Genomic DNA, 6,605 nt, shown 5'->3' with positions numbered 1-6,605 from the left:
GTCTAGAAAGACAAATATTTAGGAGCGGAGAGAGTAGAAGAAAAATGCCTATCCATCGCCGGGTGAACATGTACTAAATCTACGGTGCTACGACAGATAAAAATGGCGGTTTCGCTTATTGGTTAGTGGGTGGGGTTAAAAGAGGCAGTGCCTCTCGTGGGTGCGGGTAACGCCCGATGTTTTCAGAAATTACAGGTCGAACCACACGATTCCTAAAGCTCAAAGTTTATTCGGCCTAGATCCAAGTCCTGGTCGAATCACTTCCCACCAGCGAATTTGGATCCAGCCTCACAGGTTCCTTCCCTTATGACCATGACCCCTTAGGTTTTCGTCCACTAATTACGAGTCAGATCTCATCAGATTCGACCAGTCGACGATGGCTTCTAGCAAAACGTGCTGACTCCAAGTGTCTGATGAAGTCGGTTTGGCTAATATGCATAACGTCTAGATTTTTTTTATTTTTGCATCACGATATATGTTGCCGGTCTCAAGACGAGTTGATCATCCTTGTGCTAGCTCCGCCTCTTTCTCGTTACAGTGATGCCGACCTACTAAACCGGATTATCTCATAATATTGGTCGCATGGCCATGCTTATCTAGGTCCGATTACAAGAAGGGCCTAGAGCATATCTCTCCAGATCAAAGTGGCAAATCCAATCTTGCTCGACCATGTCTCACGACATGGATCTAGACAAGCCCGAAACTTCCTTTACAACTATCTAGTTATAGACTTGCATTTCGTCAGCCCAAACAGGTCGGTCACCATCATGAGTCCATGCGCCGACCTTAGGTCTTGGACACAGAACGCATGTCGTACTAAAGACTAACAGATGACCACATCTCATTTTTGGAAATATGCCCTAGAGGCAATAATATTATATTATTATATTTCGATATTTATAGTGAAGAGCTTATATTCTATGCTATAACTGCTATGATGCCGGAATATGCAATTCGGTGGAAACTCATATGCACATGTGGAATGATAGATGGTAAAACCAGATTTCTAGTCTCGCCTTTAAGACTAGCTCAAGTGTTGTTAGTGGTCATATTTTTCGGATATTATGATATCCTTAAGTGCAATGATAGTCCTAAAACAATTTTCAGAATATAATGTTGGAAGAACGATCATATTTAATTGATCCAAACTTGTTTGTTATACTTTGAGATACTATCGTCACTAGTCAATTGTTATAACACGAAGAGTTAACGTGTGGTTTAGTTTCCTTGACCATGAGAGTATCGTAGTCACTTCTTACCAGATGATGAACTTTGGGCTTGCTCAAACGTCATCTATAACACGGTGATCATAACGACAACTTACAGGTTCATCGAAAGTTTGACAAGGAACTAGATAGCTCAAGAGTGGGTTTGCTCCTCCGGTGATGGAGAGGAAACATAGTAGAAAACAAAAAAAAATCGCACCTACGCACACCCAAGATCAATATGAAGATGCATAACGGGTTGGGATCACGGTCGTTTCCGTCACCATGTTGCAGTGGAAGATGAAAGTGTCGATGTAGATCGTACTTGGAGTCCCTCGAACCGCCGATGAATGATCCCGCAAACCACCCATGAACAGTCCCTCAAACTGAAGATCAAAAGCACGACCTCTTTACTTGGTTGCAAGCGTGCGACCTTCATGATCCGGTAGCGCTTCGCAGTCCAGAGCTAATCGTCACCGGAGAATTAGAGGGAGGAGATTGGAACCACATCGGGCTTCTACTTATGAGGATCAGGGTAACTAGATCTTACTCTAATTAGTCAATTAGGACCAACTAGAACTAAAAGTAGAAGAACTAGAGAAGGCTCCAAAACTTGTATATACAATTGTGGCCAATATCTCAAGTATATATAGGTTAGAGGGGGATGGAGAGGCAGCCACCAAGGAGGGAAAGCCTCCTTGGGGTGCTGGCCACAGGGGGGAGGAGTAGGACTCCTCCACTAGTAGGACCCCTCCCCCCCCAAGGAAAGGGGGTGCCTCCTCCACTTGTGGCCCTAGTTGCCTTTACCCTCATGGCCTTTTTAAGGCCCGTTGATATTTAAACTAATATAAAAACTTTTTAATAATTACTAGACTCTTTTATATATAATTTAACATCACGAGAAACATTTTCCACCTATATATTCATTATCGCCAATACCCGGCACTTTCCGATAAACTCTGAAACCCTTCCTGTGACCCCGAATGCTTTTGGATCCTCTCGAAACTATTTTGAATATTTATGAAACAATCCAACAAATATACTCTCATCACTCCCGTACCAATAACACTTATCGGGTCATGATTGCCTTAAGATTGTTACTTTGTAGGTTTGGTAACTCATAGACATGAACGAAACCGTTCGTTCAATGATCGACAGTGAAACCGTGGACATCCATATCGATCCCTATGAGCACATGAATGATATTTGAGTGAAACTTTGGTTATCATATGATGTTCCCTTTGCTTCGTGATACTTCACAAAACCCGGGATGCATCGGTATCCTCCTGAGTCATCACCATGTTCACTATACTGTTATCTTCATTACTGGTTTTTGTTCTTCTTTCTCGTTGTCGTCTCCCGGCATCCCCGTGATCCTGTGTCTGGCCAGACGATGATGGATGCTGTCACACTAAGAGGTCCCTAAGAATATCTCTCCATCATCGGAGGAGCAAATCCCACTTTCGAGTTATCTAGTCCCTTGTCAAACTTTTTGATGAACCTGTAAGTTGTCGTTATGATCATCGTGTTAGAGGTGATGTTTGAGAAACCCCAAGGTCCACCGTACGGTAAGATGTGACTACGATACTCTCATGGTATAAGGAGCAAAATCACATGTTAACACTCCGCGTTATTACAATTTATTACAGACGATAGTATCTCAATTCATAACAAACAAGTTTGTGTCGATTCAATATGATTTTTCTTCCAATGTCATAATCTCAATGTTGTTCTAGGACTATCGTTACACTTAATGATATCCTAAGATCCGGAAAACATGATCATTAACAACACTTGCGCTAGTCTTAGAGGCGAGACTAGGAACCTACCATTTCACACGTGCATATGAGTTTTCCACTAAATGGCATATTCCAGGATCATAGCAATTATAACATGAAATATAAACACTTAAGTCATAGTAGTTTTCGTCACATGCTCTTACTCCGAACCCTCCTTCTTGGCATGTAGAGCTTTTCTTCCATGACATGGCATCACTGCATTGCTTACTTCCTTGGCTCCCTCCACCGTTCTTTGTCCAGAAGCGCGTCTTTTCATTTGAACTCCTACTTTTCTCCTCATCGCTAGAGTTACGCTTAAAATTCTCATCTTTCATCCACGGCCCATAGTCTCCTTTCCTTGCTTTCAATGGGTTTGTGCAATTTCATGTCTTGGTGGCAAATCACACCACAAGCATTGCAGAAGTCAGGAAGGAACTCATATTTAAAAGACACCACATGCTCCTTTTCCTTCTTGTTCTTCTGCAATTCATCCGCCTCCTCTAGCAATTCTTTGTGTTCAACTTCCTCCTCCTCATCATCTATTATAATTGTTATCCCTCTCATAAGTGGTTTAGTAATATCCAATTTGACCTTTATTCTCATGAATTCCCTAGTTGCCATCTCATTCTCGTCAACGCCCACATCTATGACCTCACCATTCCCTCCTGATGGCTTCTCCATTTTCCCTGTCCGTCATGCCCATCGGGATACCATCCGCTCTGGTCCAAATCAAGATAACTTGAATTAGTACTCCTCCAGAGTTTTTCTTGGTTTGAAATCTTCCAAAACCAACAAGGATTTATTAAATATCCAGGGGCCATTGGTTACAGCTTTCCTTCCCCCCATCTTCTCTGAAGGTGAATAGGAATCTATTCATCGCCAAATATTTACACTCTATTCCTTTGAATGGACACCAAATCCAGCCCAGGGTGCTACAAGGGAATCCACCATAGTTGGCTGTTTGACATTAGTTTTCCAACATCATGCGGCTTCTTGTTAAATAAGGAACTGCTGCTTCTTTTACTCATCTTTACCCCACTTTTTTCAGATTCCAATAGCTGCAATGTCTTTAGTTTCCTCTCAACTCCTTCCATCCTGAAGCTGGACTCTTTCCTTGGGAGATGCCTATGCAAATCACCGCCTCCTTTGGGCGCTGCCTCCTGCGACGCCCTAACCCACCTATCCTCTGCTGCCAAACTCCTCCCAACTAGGATTCCAGAAGAAACTCAAAGGCGTCCCCTTGCTAGAACGCAAAGGATTTTGCTAGTGGATGAAAAAGTGGGAAAGGGAAAGAGAGATTCGTGAGAGTTCTGTCAATAGTTGAGAAGAGAAACCAGGCTCCATGAGAAGCAGTACCTTGCTAGGATCAATTCATTAGATCTAGTGAAAGCACGATTGAGATTGAGATTGGGATTAGAATGGTGTGTGCATGTGAAAGGATGATCATGCGCATGCGGTGGCTTTGGCATCAATCCACGGATAATACCCGGCCATGGCGGAACCTCCATCTACCGCATGACCCCGAGGCTCAGCAGATATTTCGTGCATCCACCCTTTGGCAGCTGGGGAACGGGAGGACTTGCCGTTTCTGGACCGATCACTGGCTAAACGGGCAATCTATCGTCGAGTTCGCTCCTACGATCGTGGCCATCGTCTCGAAGCGACCTCGCCGCACGAGCCTGGTCTGCGAGGCCATCAAGAGCCGCTCCTGGATATCTGGTATCCAGGGCGCGCTTGGGCCAGAGGCCACCGTCGAGTACATCGACCTCTGTCGCCATATCCAATTGGTCTCCCTCTCCAGCTCCCTGGACACAATCACCTGGCGATGGACCGCGAGCGGCTCGTACTCTGCGCGATCTTGCTACCGCGCGCTCTTCTTCAGCTCCACGACTGCCCAGTTCTGGCAACTAATCTGGCGCAGTTGGGCACCTCCCAACATTAAGTTCTTCCTTTGGCTTGCGTCGCAAAATCGCTGCTGGACTGCAGATCGTCTAGCCCGAAGGGGCATGCAGCACAACCCGGTCTGTGGTCTCTGGTCGTAGGAGGAAGAAACTCTGCACCACATCCTCGTCGGCTGTGCGTTCTCTCGCATCACTTGGCATGAGGTTGTCTCCTGGTGTCGCCTACCTGTGCTGCCACCTGACGGAATGATGCCATTCTTCTCCTGGTGGTCCGATGCCGTTGCTGCCGCCCCCAACTTCCTTCGCAAGGGTTTTGCTTCCCTCGCCATCATCACAGTCTGGGCCATCTGGAAGCAAAGGAACGCAATCATCTTCGACAATGCACAGCCATCCCATGCCCAGCTGCTCACAAGCATCAAGGACGAAGCCCAACGTTGGGGACGAGCCGGAGTTGTAGGATTAGCATCGATCATCCCTGTAACCTGACCGTGATGTTTTGGGGCTGAGCAACCCCTTCTTCCACTGCTCCAATGTAGCCTCGTCGACGCCTGCTAGTGTACGTTGATCGAGGTTGCAACCCTGTATTCTCTTCTACCTATCAATGGAAAGATACTCCCTCGAGCGTATTCACGAAAAAAAAAAGCTAGAAGGATTGGATCTTGTGTGGACTAGCCAGAACCCAGACCTCAGTTCGCTGGAGGGACCTAGAACCGTCACGAATAGGACAGACTTAATGACATTTTTTTGCACTAAAAATAAAAATGACTCGGTGCATGTATGATCACATGTCTTACTCTCTCTATAAAGAAATATAATAGCGTTTAGATCACTAAACGCTGGGAGTATATAACTTTACTAAACCGCCGTAACGATCGCGAGTAACGCGGTCCGAAGCCGTATAACTTGGGCGGGCCACGCCGCGTGGATCAGTCAGTCTTGCACGACTTAGCGCCTGCATGCATTATTTTAAGCGGCAGGGCTAACAGCGCTGGATCGTTTTCAGTAGAGCAAGACCAGGTAATTTCCCTTCTCAAACAAAAATAGACCAAGTAATTAGGACCATCCGTCCGTCAAAAAGAAAATTTAGGACCGTCCGCGATGTTTGGTCAAGTTTTGGTAGCTACGCGTAATCGCCAAGCCACTGAAGAGACGAGCCAACAGTGCTGCAATTCGGTAGTCCTCGACGTGTGGTACGCACAAGATCAACGCGGATAAGCAAAACCTCCGTGTGCATCGGGGGCGACCTACCTGTGTAGTGTGCCCTTCCAAAGTCTGATGTCGTGTGAACTTTGGCTGGTAGTTTCGTGGTAATGAACTTGGGGGCTTCGGGCTAAGATATATATCCATTTAAGAAAATGTGGTGACCCTTATATATTGACAAGATTTGAAAATACATCCTCGTGATCACCATATCACGGATTCGCGGTGTATGCTTTCTGATTGATAGCACACATTCACTTATGCATTCTCAGTCATGGATATATGTGTCTGTCTAGAGCATATTTAGATGCGTCCTAATTATTGCACACATCTAAATGATTCAATCAAATTTAAAATAAATTAAAATTATTCACACGAATCTTTATGTAAAATCACAATAATATAGAACCAAGATGTACAATACTTAAAACACACCTAGATGTGCTTTAGCAAACCGTAGATATAATGATTGTAATATAGAACAAAATAAGAAATATTCATGTTTTTCTTCCAAATTGCTT

Source organism: Triticum dicoccoides, chromosome 2A (assembly GCF_002162155.2).
Source record: "Triticum dicoccoides isolate Atlit2015 ecotype Zavitan chromosome 2A, WEW_v2.0, whole genome shotgun sequence".
Taxonomy (NCBI): Eukaryota; Viridiplantae; Streptophyta; class Magnoliopsida; order Poales; family Poaceae; genus Triticum; species Triticum dicoccoides.
The sequence above is the reverse complement of the archived record's forward strand: the minus strand, read 5'-3'. Positions refer to the sequence as shown.